Source organism: Crocodylus siamensis, chromosome 5 (genome assembly GCF_052110815.1).
Source record: "Crocodylus siamensis isolate JL-2025a chromosome 5, ASM5211081v1, whole genome shotgun sequence".
Taxonomy (NCBI): domain Eukaryota; kingdom Metazoa; phylum Chordata; order Crocodylia; family Crocodylidae; genus Crocodylus; species Crocodylus siamensis.
The window spans coordinates 47,029,551-47,044,336 of NC_143399.1; the positions used below are offsets into that span (position 1 = coordinate 47,029,551).

Here is a 14,786-nt window from a genome sequence, read left to right on the forward strand (position 1 = left end):
AATCATATGTTCTTCCCATCAGCTATTGTGGTTCAGTACTACAATCTTTATCTACCACACAAAAGATGGGTTTGATTCCTGAATATGTATATAACTACAGCTATTAAGACACTGAACATTTGTACTTGATCTGTCCGCTGAATACTATCTAAAGCAGGGATGAGAGGTCTGAGCAGCCTCTTTTCCTCCATACTCCTGCCTTGGTGTTGCCGGTCCTGGAGACCTCTTACACTTGTGCCGTAAAGCTGAATCAATGGTTGCCTACTACTACTCCCTTTCCATTGGCAATGTTCTCTTTTTTTTGCCACACTGACTAGCTTTAAGGGCAATTTATGACTTTTCATCCTTTTCTTAGTAGTGCTGAAGTGATATATAGACAAAAATCCTTGCCTCATGTTCTTTTCTCATAGTGTTTGAATGATTATTTATCTGAATAGAATGTCTGGGGGCACATCTACATGTTCACTAATACACTTTGGTAGTGTGCATGAAATCTAATGCTTCCATTGTGAGGTACTAGAAAAATGTGCATTAGATTATTTTAATGTGCATTAGCAAAAGAGCACAGTTTTTTTTGTGATGCTTTAATGCATGTTAAAATGGGCTAATGTGCATTAAAACGCATTTGTAGACACACCCTGAGTATATTAACTCTAATAACACTATGGAAACAATTTAATAGAATCCCATGACCTTCAAAATTTCATTCCCATTTGTAAATGTTTTATCTACTAATACAAGTAATTTCTTACCCCTAAAATTTCACACCAGAGCCACTCCACTGCTAGTAGCATTTAGGAGTGGTGATCTAGAGATGATGCTGGCAGTCACATGGTCTTTAAACAGTGTCATCTGAACCTGCTGAGCTACCTGAATGCAAGTCTTTTCTACATGTTGCTGTGGAGAATGTAGTGCTTCCTGCACAGCCACTTATAAGCCCCAGAGCATGATAGTGAGCTGTTCAAGTCATGGTGCTGTCACTAGGAATGTTGCTATCCTACACTAATTGAAAAGACTTGTTTCACCCCACCCATTGTCATTAACACAACAGTCACTACTTAAAAATGCCGATTTGACCTTCGTTGATATATTGCAGCTTTAGGTAACCACTGCTGATCTGTTGTTGATGTTAAAGAAAGCTTTACTTGTTGCATAGATAGGCCTACCATACATCCGGGTTTTCCTGGACGGTCCTATTTTTGGGTTGTTCTATTTCCATCTGGTCATTTTTTTTAAATCTGAACAAATGTCTGGAATTTTACCCTGCTCCACTGGTGGAAGCAGGGGAAGGGTAATTGGAGGTAGGGAGGCCTAATTGCATCTGTGCATGCCTTGGGAGCTGAATGCAGGTAAGTCTGTGAGGGGGGAGGAGGTTGGAGGCCTGGGCCTGGGACTGCAGTAGGCTGGTGGTGGGGGAAGTGCCTGCCCCTCTAGCAGGGGAAAGGGCAGGGGGGCCCTTTGAGGGCAGTGGGGAACTCTGTGTCTGGGTGGGCAGCACAGGGGCCAGTGCCTGTGCTCATGGGGGTGGGGTATCCAGGAGATGCTGTCTGGAAGGGGAGCGGAGGGGGAAGTGTGGCCACGCCACCTGTCACGGTGCAGAAGCCCCAGCCCAGGGCAGGGGGTGCCATCCCCTCTTCCCTCCAGCCCATGCTGGCAAAGCCTCTGGCCCTGAGTGTGTAGCAGCAGCCCTCCCTCACCCTGTGTACAGATCTGGGGGGCACATGGCCCCCATGCCTCCCCCAAGAGTGTGTGCAGCAACAAGAGCTGCCCCCTGGATGAGCTGCAGCTCTGTCCCACACCCTGCTCTGCCCTGGCTAGGTACTGCCTGTCCATGCTCCTCCTGCCTCAGCCCCACTCCCTCACTGTGGGGGCCTCAGTTTCCCCCCCCCCCCTTACTGCTGCTCTCCAAGCTGCTGGGCTGCACTCCTGGCCCTGTACGGCATTTATCAGTAACATTATCTGCTACATCAGCCAAAAAAGGTCAATTGCTGATCATGTAAATTTTCCTTTTATCGGTGTGGATCTGATGTGTGACTACTGCACCTCTGTTATGTAGCTGGTCCAATAAAAAGGTTTCAACCTATGAAATCTCACTTCTCAGGATTTTTCAAACTCAGGCACCTTACATTAGACAAGCATTTCTTAACCTGTGGGTCAGGACCTTAAAGTGGGTCATAGGAACATATGAAAGGGTCTCCTTTAAAGAAGAAAAAAAGTGGGAGACTGGCTTTTCCCTTGCAGGATGGCATAGTTCCAGTCTGCAAGGCACTGGCTGTCCCCCCCCAGGGCTGGGGCAGCAGGCTGGGAATGGGGGACACTCGATGGGAACTGGCCACTGATGTTTACAAATGAGTCTTGGCACAAAAAAGGTTAGACGAGATCCTTAGCCCCGCCCCTACCGGAACTCGCACTGTCTCTTCCGCACGCGCCAGCAGCACCGTTGACTCCTCCCTCCTCCTTGCGCGCGTGCGCACCTGCCGGCGGCCAGAACACGGTAGTGCGCCTGCGCCGGGTGTTTTCCCCCGTCCTCGTTCCCCCTCCTTCCTTCGTGCTATTCCCCTCCCCCTCCGCGGGTGCTGGGTGGCGGGGCGGAGCGCAGCCGGGACGGGGCCGCCAGCCGAGAGTGCAGAGCTGCCGCCGCCGGTGAGCGCTATTGGGGGGCGCTGTGGCCGGGCTGCCCGCGGGGCTCGGACGGACAGGCGGAGCGGGGTGGGGGAGCTGCGTTGCCCGCTACGGGGCTCGGGCTGCTGCGCGGGGCTGGGAGGGAGGAGTGGGGCCCCGTCTCTCGGGCGGCTTCACAGTTGCGGGGCCGGCCGGTGCCCTCGGTATTTACCTCCCGCGGGAGCGGCACGAGGTTGCCGGGGCGGGAGCAGAGCTCTAGCGGCTGTGCTCCGGGCTGGGGGAGGTGGAAGGGGTTGGAAGGGTGAAGTCACTTCCCAAGACCCAAACTGCCGCAGGAGGCTTCTGCATCTCCACGCCTTGCACGACTGCCTCTCCCCCTCCCCCCCCGGCCCCATCCGTGCCCCCCAGCCCTGTGTGAAACACCTCAGCTAAACTTTGCTGCGCTTGGCCCCGGCTGCACCTCTGCTCTGAGAAGAGGGACGCGTGTCTCTGGGCTTCCAGAGGGTGGCCCGTACTTTGCTCTTGCTGCCACTCTTTCAGGACTGGGCTGCACCCTTCTGGCAAATTGAGTCAGATCCTTGTGTCTCCTTCTTGCAGTTTCAGGGATGCAGGTTGTAGCTGCGTGGGTCTACAGGCAGAAGCAGTTAGAGCTCTTCGTGTAGGTGGTATCTTTATCAGGCCAACTAGATAGTTGCACTGTCCTATGCCTGAGGAAGGGTGCCTGTGCCCAAAAGCTTGCAAATCAAGAACATCTTCTGCAGCTGTCTAGTTGGTCTAATAAAAAGTATCACTCACCTCTACCATGAGTTCCGATTCCTTGCGGCTTGTGCGTTTCTCCTCCTAGGACATCCTCTGTTCTGAGCTCCAGGAAAGCTGTGAAATACCTACTCTTCGTCAGATAACATAGTGAGAGCCAGCAAAATAAAACCCTTTCTGTTCAGAAATTGACTATGTAGAAAAACTTTTGGTTTTCAGTCTCATGATGATATTGGTAGCATGTGATGCCAGCTCAGGCTTTGGTAATGGCAGCTTTACCTCCTACATCCTTGACAAAGTTACTGCCTGTGAAGGTTGAGAGCAATGAATTCTTTTCTCTGAAAACTCATGTGACTGGTGGGAGCTGATATGATGTGAGCTAAGTGTCCCCTTGACTGAAGCCAAGTTTTGCCTGTCTATGCGCGTGCAGAACTTGAGGACTGAAACCAGCTGCAAATAGTTGTCGCACAGCGACTGTGGGCACTTGGATTTCCCCAGTGCTGTGTTGAGCCTTTTTAAAGGTTTATTAATATACTGGACTTTTCTGTTGTACTGAAGGAAGGAGTTATTCTGTGTACATGCCTATGCTGTGTGAGTAGTTTTTGGAAGTTAAATTTACTGAAGTCTGTGTACAATTGAGGCTACAAAAGTTTGGCCATCTGGATTGTATGGCACACATTAGCCATCAAATAGTGCTTGTGTGGGGTAAGTTGCATTTTGAACCTGAGTGGTCTAGAAATGGACTGCTAATAAAAATTGTCCCTATAACTGAAGCAAAACTTAAAAATGTGTGTAAGTACTTCTGTAGACTTCCAGTTAAGAGAGATGGTGGAATACTGAATCTTGTTTTGTTTAGGGTAGGGTTGCTCAGCCTCTGGCCCATGGGCTGGATGAGGCCCATGGAGTCATTGGATCTGGCTTGTGGGGCTCCCCACATGTTGGGAAGTCTGTGGCAGGGGAGTGGTGGCCATTAATATGTCCACCCTCCCCCCTACCAAATTCCCAAACCTGAAGCCCTGCATGCCTGGTGGAGCGAGGTCATATTCTTCTCCCCCACCCCCCCACGGGGCTGGGTCAAGCTCCACTTGTATCTTGCCTTGCCCACGTGGCTGGATTGTGTCTGAGCCACATCTCCTGCCTCCCTGCAAGACTGAGCCATGCCGTCTACACCCAGTGAGGGAGAGGCAGGATGAAGTTCCCTACCCCACTGCAGGACTGAGCTCAGGCTACGCTGCCCTGTATCTCCCTCCATGTAGCTGGATGGTGCCTACCATGCTGGTCCTGGGCACTGGATTGGCACTGCCATCTGGCCTGTGGTTGGAGCAGACGCTGCCCATGTGGTCTGTCAAGTAAAAAGGTTGAGCACCACTGGTTTAGGGCAGGGGTTCCCAACCTTTTTATGCTGAGGACTGGCAAACCATTGACTGGAAGTGACCCTTTTCTACTCAGTATAAAAAAGGGTTGGCTGCTGGTCTGCAGTATGCCAGTTACTTCCAGTTCACAATTTGCTGGTTTGCAGTCACTTCCAGTCTGCGGCAGCCAACCCTTTGTGGCCCAGTACTGAGTCGTGGCCTTGGAGTTGGGAACCCCCCTGGTTTAGGGCATTGAACTCCATTTGTGATTGTTCAAGGACTGAGGCATTAATTTGGGGGCCATGTGTTACTTTTGTTCAACAATGTCAGTAGAGGGTTCTGCAGAGGTATGTGTGGCCCTAGTGTTATAACAAAGCTTTTAGGAAACATCATTAATTCTTAGTTCCTTGTTTTCACTTGCGGCCTACAACGAACAGGGAAATTTACTTGTCTTATGGCCACTCCTAGTTTTACCCCTCTTGCTCTTCCTCATCCTTCTGTCTGTTTTACATGTATCGCCTTCTCTGCATTTTTTTTTTGTAGGAACATAGGACTGGAAGGAGCCTTCCAAGTACCATGTTGTTTGTATAATCCCTTTGTACATTTATCAAACTGCATCTAATGGAAAGCTGTTCTAAGCCCTCGGTGTTTGAATGGTTGGGAAGCTTCTGATTTCTGTCTTAAACTCACTCATGGTTAGTTTTTTTCACTTGTTTTCCCAGCAATAGTTCCTCTCTGAGCTTTATTTTTGCCCTTCTTCCTATCATTTATCCCTCAGATATGTTTCACTTGTCATGAGATTTTTAAATAGTTAATGCTCCAGTGCAGTTAATAAGGTAAGAATATATTTGGCCATCATTTCAAGAAGTATGCAGATTTGAGCAGGTAATACAGCATCATTTCTCCCTGGCTCATGATTGCAAGGCTAACTTTTCATCTAGAGGGGCTAAAATCTTTTTTTTCATTGTGCACATGCATACAAATATCTGACTTTCCAAAGTGGGTCAGAAGCAGCCTTGAGGCTAGTTGTTTAGGGTGTGTTCTAACATGTTAAACGACTTAAATATAGCATCCTTCAGTTGAGATATTTGGCACATGTTAATACACTGACTATCCAGGTAGCGTTAATTTATTTTATTAAATAGTGGCAGAATTCCACCTCTGCATAGCACTTGGTAATCTGAGGGGTTTCTCATTGCCTCCCTTTCTGCTGATTCTTCTTTATTGCTCTTGTGTTGGTCTATGCTTTTGAAAGATGCACACATATAAAATCTTCACCCATTCTGACATATATATGTGCTTCTTGATGTTATACACTCGGGCGTCAATATGGAAAAGCCAAATACTACTCTTCCTCCATTTTCCTAAGACTTTCAGTGTTAGCCAAATTTATTTTTGTAATACAGTTATCAGTGCTTAAGACTGAGCAGTTCTCTTGGTTTCTGTATTTCTCAGCACTATTTCTTCCAAAATGGACTTAAATTTTAATTAATCCCTATTCGTGTTACCTTCTCCCCTTTTCCTTTGTACCAGTTGGGCAGTTTTGCGTTTTGAACAATTTTGGCTCATTTTGGTGAGAGAGCTAGTTTTTTGACTAAGTGGTAATGGAGAATAGAGGTGGCAACTTTTATTTCTGTTGCCTTTTTTAAGTGGATAGTCTTTTAAAAATACTGTTGGCCTTTTTTCTGGTGTAAGCAGTCTGTGTTGTATAGGAGGTTAGATCAGGTGATCTTAATGGTCTTTTATGGCCTTAAAATCTATTATTCTGATGTAGAAACTCAAAAGGGAGTTACTCTTGACACTGAACACTTTTTCAAACTGAAGTAAAAAATTGAATTAATTGTCACATACTTGGAGGAGTAAACAGAGAACAAAGCAGGCTTCGGTGATTTGGCAATAATATGTGTTTAAAATGTGTGACAACTTATAGTGAGGTACAGATGAAAGAGAGATGCTTGCAGGAAATATAAACCAGACCTGAACTATTTTTATTACAATTGAAAGAAATATTTTAAAGTAGAAACTAATGGTTTCTGTGCACACCCTTCTCTTTGCCATGCTATGAGATTGTAAGGACTCAGCAAGAAGGTTTTTGAATTAAATAACAAATTTAATCTAATCAGTTCAATGGCTCTTTATCCTAAAATGGCTTTTTTTTCCCCTCTGCCTCCTGTATTTTTAGTTTTCATCCTGCCACAGTTTTTAGTATTGATGCAAAACTGCACTTTAGATATGATCAGCAGTGAGTTGAAATTTTTGTGATTGGACTGTATGGTACCTTTTGAAGTGGGAGAGATTTGTATTCTGGAAAAATTAATTCAGCATTTAAGTCATCTTTAAGTCCTACATTTGTCAAATTATCAAGAGGAATGGGCTAGTTCTCAGAAGCATAAACTGTTACTTCAAACTCATGCATACACCAAAAGACAGTACTTCATTGATTTAATCTCTGTTTACATGTTCAAGCTTGTTGGCTTGCTTTGCATGGTATTTTTTTTTAATTGGCATTGGTATTCTGGCTAGGGGGAGGGATTCTGTTGGTGAAATCATTGTACCAGTTAAAATGCTACCAGTATGGATTCAGTTATATCGGTACTGTAGCTACTCTTACACAGTTATGCCTATATAATAACCATTGGCAAAGCTTATTTTTCCCTTTATAGGAGTAAGTTTGATCAGCATAACCACCTTTATAGAGAGAGAACCAGATGTCTGCTGCAGGATATTGCTGTAACAGTTAAAGCAGTGCGCCTTTGGTATGTAGGGAAGTCCTGAATAGATGGGGGAGAAACATGAGTTCTTTATTTATGATAAATATTGTAAAAGGGCAAAACGCATCCTTGTATATCTAGTTGTCAGACTTCCTGTTGGGATAAGGATAGTCATGCTTATAGTTTTTTGAAAATAACTTTGGTGCTGTGTTTTACAGAAGAGATGGGGGACAGGCTTCAAACTTAACATGTTTTTTGTCAGTTTGGGCCTTGGGTTTCTCTGCCAACAAGGGGGGGGGATGAGGGTTGGTAATTTCAGCATTGTGGGCACTTAATAGAGTTTGAATTGTGACTACCAGGTTTTTGCATATAATTTTGCATATCAGTTAGATCTTAGATACTCAGCAGTAAGGTATTTGAGTTGGGTTGAATTGCTTGATTTAGTTGCTATTAGCTTGATCTTTATTTGAATGGTATTCCTTTGATGGTACAGTTCAAGTTAGGGAAGTTACCGGAGTCCTTCTGTGAGCTTCATGCGACTTCAACTGCATTGCTATTTAGATACCAGGGTGACCATATAACTCACAAAATTGCTTTTAAGATATGTAGATCTTCTGTTGTTCATTACATTTTATTCCATACTGGAGATATTAATTCTTGTAGTAATGTAAGATGACATGGCTAATTTTTAATTCCCATATTAAACTTTTTTTTTTGCACAAAACATTTAATTCTAGTTTTATTAGTAAGTCTCATGGTTGCTTTCACAAATTACAATGTTTAATTGTTAATGTTTTGGTGTTCCTTTTCTTATTCATTAGAACCAGATTTGAGGAGGAGAGGACTAGAGTGTGGTAGGAAATAATGTATACAGGAATGAAATCTGCTATTAGTTGTTATAAAAGGACCCATGAAAATATATAAATGGATCAAACTGAATTTTACTAACCTATTCTATTTTTGAATATCAGTCTTCAAAGTTCAAATGCAGTTAAAATTACAGACTGCCCTGTTTAAATGTATAGTTTTGTGTCTCAAAAAAGGCTATGCACTTACCCAAACTCCATATAATCAGTGTTCATTAACTGTGGGAACAGCCTGTGCTAAAGTTTTTGCACTTCTTTAAGGCCTGTTGCCTTATTTTTCACAGTACTTCATACCTCTAATAGTCTTGAAATTGATAGTTCCTAGTTCACTAGTTTTCAGCGGGGGTGCCATGGTGTGGGTACTGTGGCCACAGCCAGATGAAGCTGTTCTATGCACCTCATTTGGAGCCAGTTCAGGAAGTAGCTGTAGCAGATGCAGATAGTTCTGCCCACATTAGGTTTATTTTTTATAAACCTAATGCAGGAAGGAGTGCCAACCCAACCCATGGAACTTCTTGTTACAGCCCTTCCCAGTCCAGGTTTTTCTATTCCTCCTGGAAACAGCGGTATGATGGAAAGCTGCACCTGGTAGTTGCAGCAGCTTGGGGAAATGCAGGAAAAAGACATCTCCAGGATGCTGTGCTGCCACCACTAGATGTAACTGTTTTCTATAACTCTGTTTCTGGAAGGAGCATGCAGGGTTGGTGTTCCACTTGGCTACATGTTATGTCAAGCTCAAAAATGTAACCAACTTGCCTCCCATTGAAACAGAGTCCTTGTCACAGAATGCACAGATTGACCTCGGATTCTGTCATTGTTACTAAATTAACCAGAGCAGTTATTTTCAGTGTGCATAGCCAGCTCCAAGGGGACAAAAAGAACTATTACTAGCTCTTTTCAGCCAGAAGTCAGTATTGGGGACTGGAAATTCAATCAGGGCCTTCTGTGCGGTATTGCAGAAAGCTGCTAAGAAGTCAATTTGATCAAAATGCTTAAAAAGGATTAGTGCTTAATGTGATGGTAGAGTAGTAGGCAAAGCATCTAAGTTGATCTGATTTAGCTTGGAGAGTCTCTCATTGTAAAATTATTGCAGTTGAAGTTATATTGTTAATGGAGTTTTTGTGGGGAGACATAGAATGGTTTGAAGGTCTGTTTTATTTTAACTTTTAATGCAAGCAAATAGCCCAGAAGTATTAACTGTGAAGCTACTTTTCCAATGAAAGACCTTAATATAGGCTGTGTGGTTCACTGCAAAATTGCAGTCTGCATGTTATTATGTTTTTAAAAATACTTCCTTCATTCTAGTTCGGTATTTTGGCATTTGCTAGTGCAAAAAAGCAAGCTTATAATTGTGGCAGCCAACTACATGTTTAAATCTCTTTAGAAATCATCATAGGGGAGATAATAAAAGGAACTGAACGGGGTAAAATAATAGGGGTTGACTATATATATCTGCTGGATATTGAATTGGCACTGATAAAAGGAGAAATGATGTTATTGGCTTTTTTGGGTCATTGTAGCCAATCAATTATGGCTGTGTGCCCAGAGTACCTTAGTGAGCGTAGTCTGGTCCCCATGCCCCACTATCAGCTTGAGCCCGCAGCAGAATAGAGGTCCCAATGAGCAGTATGTGTGTGTGAGGGGGAGTTATTTATGTTAGTAGTTTAAAAGTGCCTTGCACTATTACTAAGTATTGGTTATCTGGTTGGCATCAGCCTATATGTTTGGTTAATCATTGGTATCGACCAGTAAAATCATTATTGGTGCACTCCTAAAATATAAGGGCAGAAAATACGAAGGAAAGAAAATAGAAATGGAGTGTTTTTGTTTTGTTTTAAGCCTAGTTCTAGTTGGTTGTAGTTGGTTACAATCGCAGATAAGTTGGAGACAACCTAAAAATAGATCTCAGCACATTAAGAAAGTGGCCTAACATTATCCCTGTTTTACAGTTAGTATGGTTCTGCAAATTGTATCTTCTATGCTCTAGTGCCACATTGTAGATCTGTAGGGCTGCACGAAGCTTTGGTCCCTGGTTCGATTTGATGGCTCAATCTCCGAATCTGAATTGAATCCAGAGACCCTTTAATCTCTCTTTGGAACCCTCTGAATCGATGTGGACATAGATACAACTTTAAATGTTTTTTCTACATACCTTGAGGTACCAGGTGGCTCATGAATGCTGTGATGCTGGGGCACATGGAGTGTTCCACAAGATTGTGGGAGGCTCCCCAACGCACTTGGCACCAGACCCAGAAGTGGACCAGAAGCACTTCTAGTTTTGCTGGGGATTGTACTGGGCCCCACCTTTACCCTTCCTGCTTGCCAGCTGGTGCCTCCTGGGTCTGGGGGGGCACCTGGGGTCCCCCCACAGCTGATTGCTGCACCGGGGGGTGCAGTGGTACTGTACAGTCCACTTCTGGGTTTGCTGCCGAGCATGCCGCCAACGCTTCTCTGGGACGCTCCATCCACCCCACCATCACAGTGTTCAGAAGCCACCCACCCCTGGTACCTCAAGGTATGTAGACAAAACACTTAAAGCTGCGTCTATGGCCTCTTTTTTTTTTTTTTTTTTTTTTTTTTTAAATCAGCATCAAATCTTCAGATTCAGATTTGGCTGAGTTGAATTGCAGACAGTGATCTGAATCAACTAATCAAATCACTGTCCCCAATTTGGTCTGAATCCAAATCAAATATGGCCCGTTTCGCACACCCCTATAAATCATTGCCTTTGAGGAGTGGGTTAGAGCTGCATGCATTTGATGATAAGGCTGCAACTTTGTTAACTTGGTTATTCAAAAAAAAAAAAAAAAAAAGAGTGACTCATTAATCCAAGAACTATTTTTCTTGATACTTGCTACTAGACTTGACAGGATATAGTTTTGTATACAAGTTGCTTTTATCTTCTGCAGTTGTGATCCTTGAATTCCACCTGAAACTTGTAGTTATATTAATTGAAAACCTCTATACTCAATCCTTTCTACCAGGGTAATATAATTGGTATAATATCCTTTATATTATAAATAACTTACTTTACTCTTTGTTTTTCGCAAACTCTGTAGCACATTTCTGAATTTCTGGTATGTCAGCATTATGTAGAAATTTTCAGGATGCAAACTTGAGTTGTTGGCAGCTGGGGATAGCTCTGTTGACACCTGAGAGCCTTCTGAGACTTCTGATTTCCAGAAGAAAGGCATTTCCTCTTTGTCTTTTTTCTTGCGTGGATTTTGAGGTTTTCCCTGGACACCATTAGGTTTGAGGCTCAATGTATTTTGTCATTTTCTCAGAGAGTTTTTACCATGTCTGAAGTTCTGTATCAGGAACACCCTGCTTCCTGCTTTCCTGGCTCTTTAGATGTGGTAGAAGGTGTGTTTGTGATGCATTACCCTACTCCATTTAAGAGCCTTTATTGGACTCTTAATTAAATGTACAATCAAACAAGGAATAATTGAAATGTATGGAGCCACTGCTGGCTCTCCATCCTGACTTAACTGATATGGGGCCATCCCCCCCCCCCCCAATCCTGACTTGCCTGATATCGGGCAGCCACTTTAAATCACTGTAACCTCCCCCTAATGTCCCCAAATGTCTGTACTTAATCTGTGTAGTTTAAGTTGTATGTGGTTTATTCCCTTCTGTGCATGTTGTCATGTTCTTTGTATGCAAAGGAGTTGGAGAATGATGATATACTAGCTGTTGACCTGGAATTAATATATTACCTTTGTAAATATTAGAAATACAAAGAAAATACAAGAAAGCCAAAGAAGTGTGCAAGTATGTTCTGTATAAATAAAATACTTAACATTTCAGAAGCAGTTTTTGAACAGGTCTTTAATTTCCATGGAGAGTACTAGGAAGCTTTATAAAAAAAATACCAGTAGTGAAATCTTTGTTCCATTAGACTGGTGAAATCTATTGTTGGAGTTGTAGCTTTTATTCAAAGGATCTCAAGTATTGCTGGGTTTTCTAAACATGTCAAAACTAGAGTTATTTGTCCCTTGTTAACTCTACAACTTCAGGAATTAAAGAGTAAGTTTGTTCCAATTTTTTTCCATATTTCTGCCTACTTCTAGCAGTGTTGAGTGAGCCTTAAATTTCTAGAGCTTCATGATGTGAACTGAGCTGAATGGTTTCTTCATGCAAAAAGTTAGGCTTTATGTCCTCCTAAAGCACAGAGAATTGACACACATTAACACAAATCTTACTATACTTGAATTAAATTTCACCAATCTTAAGTACGCATACACATGGATAATTCAGTATTTAATAGCTAAAATTCTTACTTTTCTTCTGGGTGGGGGAGGAGAAGGAAAACTCTTAAAGGAAAAGAAGACCTTATTTAAGGAATAGCTTTCAGTGGGAGTTATGTGCCTGGGTGTGTTTGTAAAACTCTCCTACTATTTAGATGACACCTACATTTATAGTAGATGACTTGTCACTTGAGTGAGTTTGCTTTTTATTTGGTAAATTAGAAATCTTTAAAAAGAGTACCATAATTGATTTAAAGTTACATTTTAATATATTACTGGCTGAATAAATATTACTTTTACAAAAGCGTATTCAAATTTTTACTTTTACAGAGTAGATTTAATATACAATACAGTTTATTTTTGCCTAGTGTATGTAAAAGATATTAACAGTGGCTCTAGAAAAAGTTATAATCTCCCTGAAGCTCTTCAAATGAGATTTCAGCTTTATTTCAAGGGGATTAGGAGTAAATTTAGATATCTGCAGTATTGGCATAGTAATTAAGAAGGCAGGTTTTAATTTTATCCTTACAACGTAGCTAAAGATGATATTTAGAGTAAAACTATACTGTGACTACAACATCGTTGTTACATTTCCATATTAAACGTTGTCGCGCCCCATAATGCCCGTGCACCTTTGACCTGCGAGCCTGGGTCGGCACGACCGGCTTGGCACGAAGAGGGGATTTATGACCAGGCAGGTGGGTGATAACGGTGAGCAGGAGTCAGTATGATTTAAACACAGTGTGATGGTTTCACAAAAGATTTATTTTACTTATGCTTCTGATGTGCTGCAGTGTAGGCAGAGGAGCTGATTGATTTAGTTACAGCATACAGATATCATGTTACCCAGCATTTACAGGGTGGGTAGGACAGTTGCTTCTGAGTGATTCATATAAGCCATTGCAGTCTGCAGATTGACATTATCTTTCTTATCGAGAGCTCTTAGTCAAGATAAAGAGATAAATGGACTGGTAAGAGGAGATGGGGGTACGCCAAAAAAAAAAAAAAAGTAGGCGGAAGAGATAACATTCATTGTGCACAATCTGTTTTTCTTGAGTGCATACACGGTTCTCCGTTCTCTGCTTTGGGTGGAAGTTCTTTCAAAGTTTTATTTGACACAGGTGACCAATTGCTATACGCCAATCATAAATAATTAATGAGTTGGCACTTGTGCTTTCTTTGTTTGCTCAGGTTTCATAAAAAAGGGGGGTTATTTTTACTTGGGTGGTACTGGTTCTGTTTGGTCACAGGATGGCATGCATAGTATATTTAATTTTACAACTTTACTAAAGTCAGCTAATCTCGTTACTACAGGTACTTTATCTTTTGTGCTGGGGTGTCAAGGTCAGTTTCTCTCTTTTGTATGAAAAGCTCAAGTGATTTGAAATGAGGCACAGATAGTGGTGTGTATATGCAACACTGTTAATACAGAGGGATACATTAGAATTATAGAGTTTGTTGTGTTAGCTTCTGACCTTTTGCCATTTGACCTTTTGCCATCGGCATCTGAAATCAAAGACTTTGATCTTTGACAAACGTGTTAAGATTGATGATTAAAAACTGTGGTATTGTTTTCTGACTCTCAGCCATACAAATCCAAATTTGTAGCTGTACAGAAGTTCATGCACACAGACCAGTTTAGAAATTCTAGAACCCAGTTTAAGATAAACCTGGATCTAAAGTAGTATCAGACTTATTTGATTTACGTCTAACTGGTGCATGGAACTTCTGTCCAATTCCCCTGCACTACCTTGGGGGCTAAGAAAACCCAGCCCTTGGGGCTCTTTTCACAACCTCCCTTCCCCTGCACTGGTTTATTTTTTTCCTTCCCTCCCTCTTTCCCCCCAGCCCTCTCAACCCCCATCCTACAAATTGGTTGGAATGCAGCTGCTTTTACCAGCATTTGCCATTGGTGGAGCTGAGCAAGTAAGTCTCGGTGTGGGGAGGGACAGGAGGAATGGGGTTGTAGGTTTGTGGTGGGAACAACCCCCCCCATGGGTCATGCCTCCTGGCCCCTCCCCCCCGCAGGTTGTGCCTTCTTCCCCACACCCACCCATGGGTTGCACCTGACCTTGATCCCCTGGTGGGTTCCCAGTTTCCCTCCAGTCTGATGGACCCCCAGCTAGCTCCCCACCATCCTAACTTACCTGATATTAGGCAGCCTTTTTGAATCAATGTTTCATAGTTGGTAGGGTCGGAAGGGATCTGAGCAGATCATCAAGTCCAACCCCC

General features: G+C 42.9%; 1 protein-coding gene across 2 annotated transcripts in view; it reads left to right on the plus strand.

Annotated features, from left to right (window-relative positions):
- Positions 1-2,503: 2,503 nt before the first annotated feature.
- The window catches only part of RABGAP1L (RAB GTPase activating protein 1 like), a 480,584-nt gene continuing 468,301 nt past the window's right edge, over positions 2,504-14,786 (plus strand). For both annotated transcript variants that reach the window (XM_090046904.1, XM_090046905.1), the window contains exon 1: positions 2,504-2,643. The gene's annotated coding sequence lies outside the window, so the exon portion shown is untranslated. The remainder of the gene's footprint in view (positions 2,644-14,786) is intronic.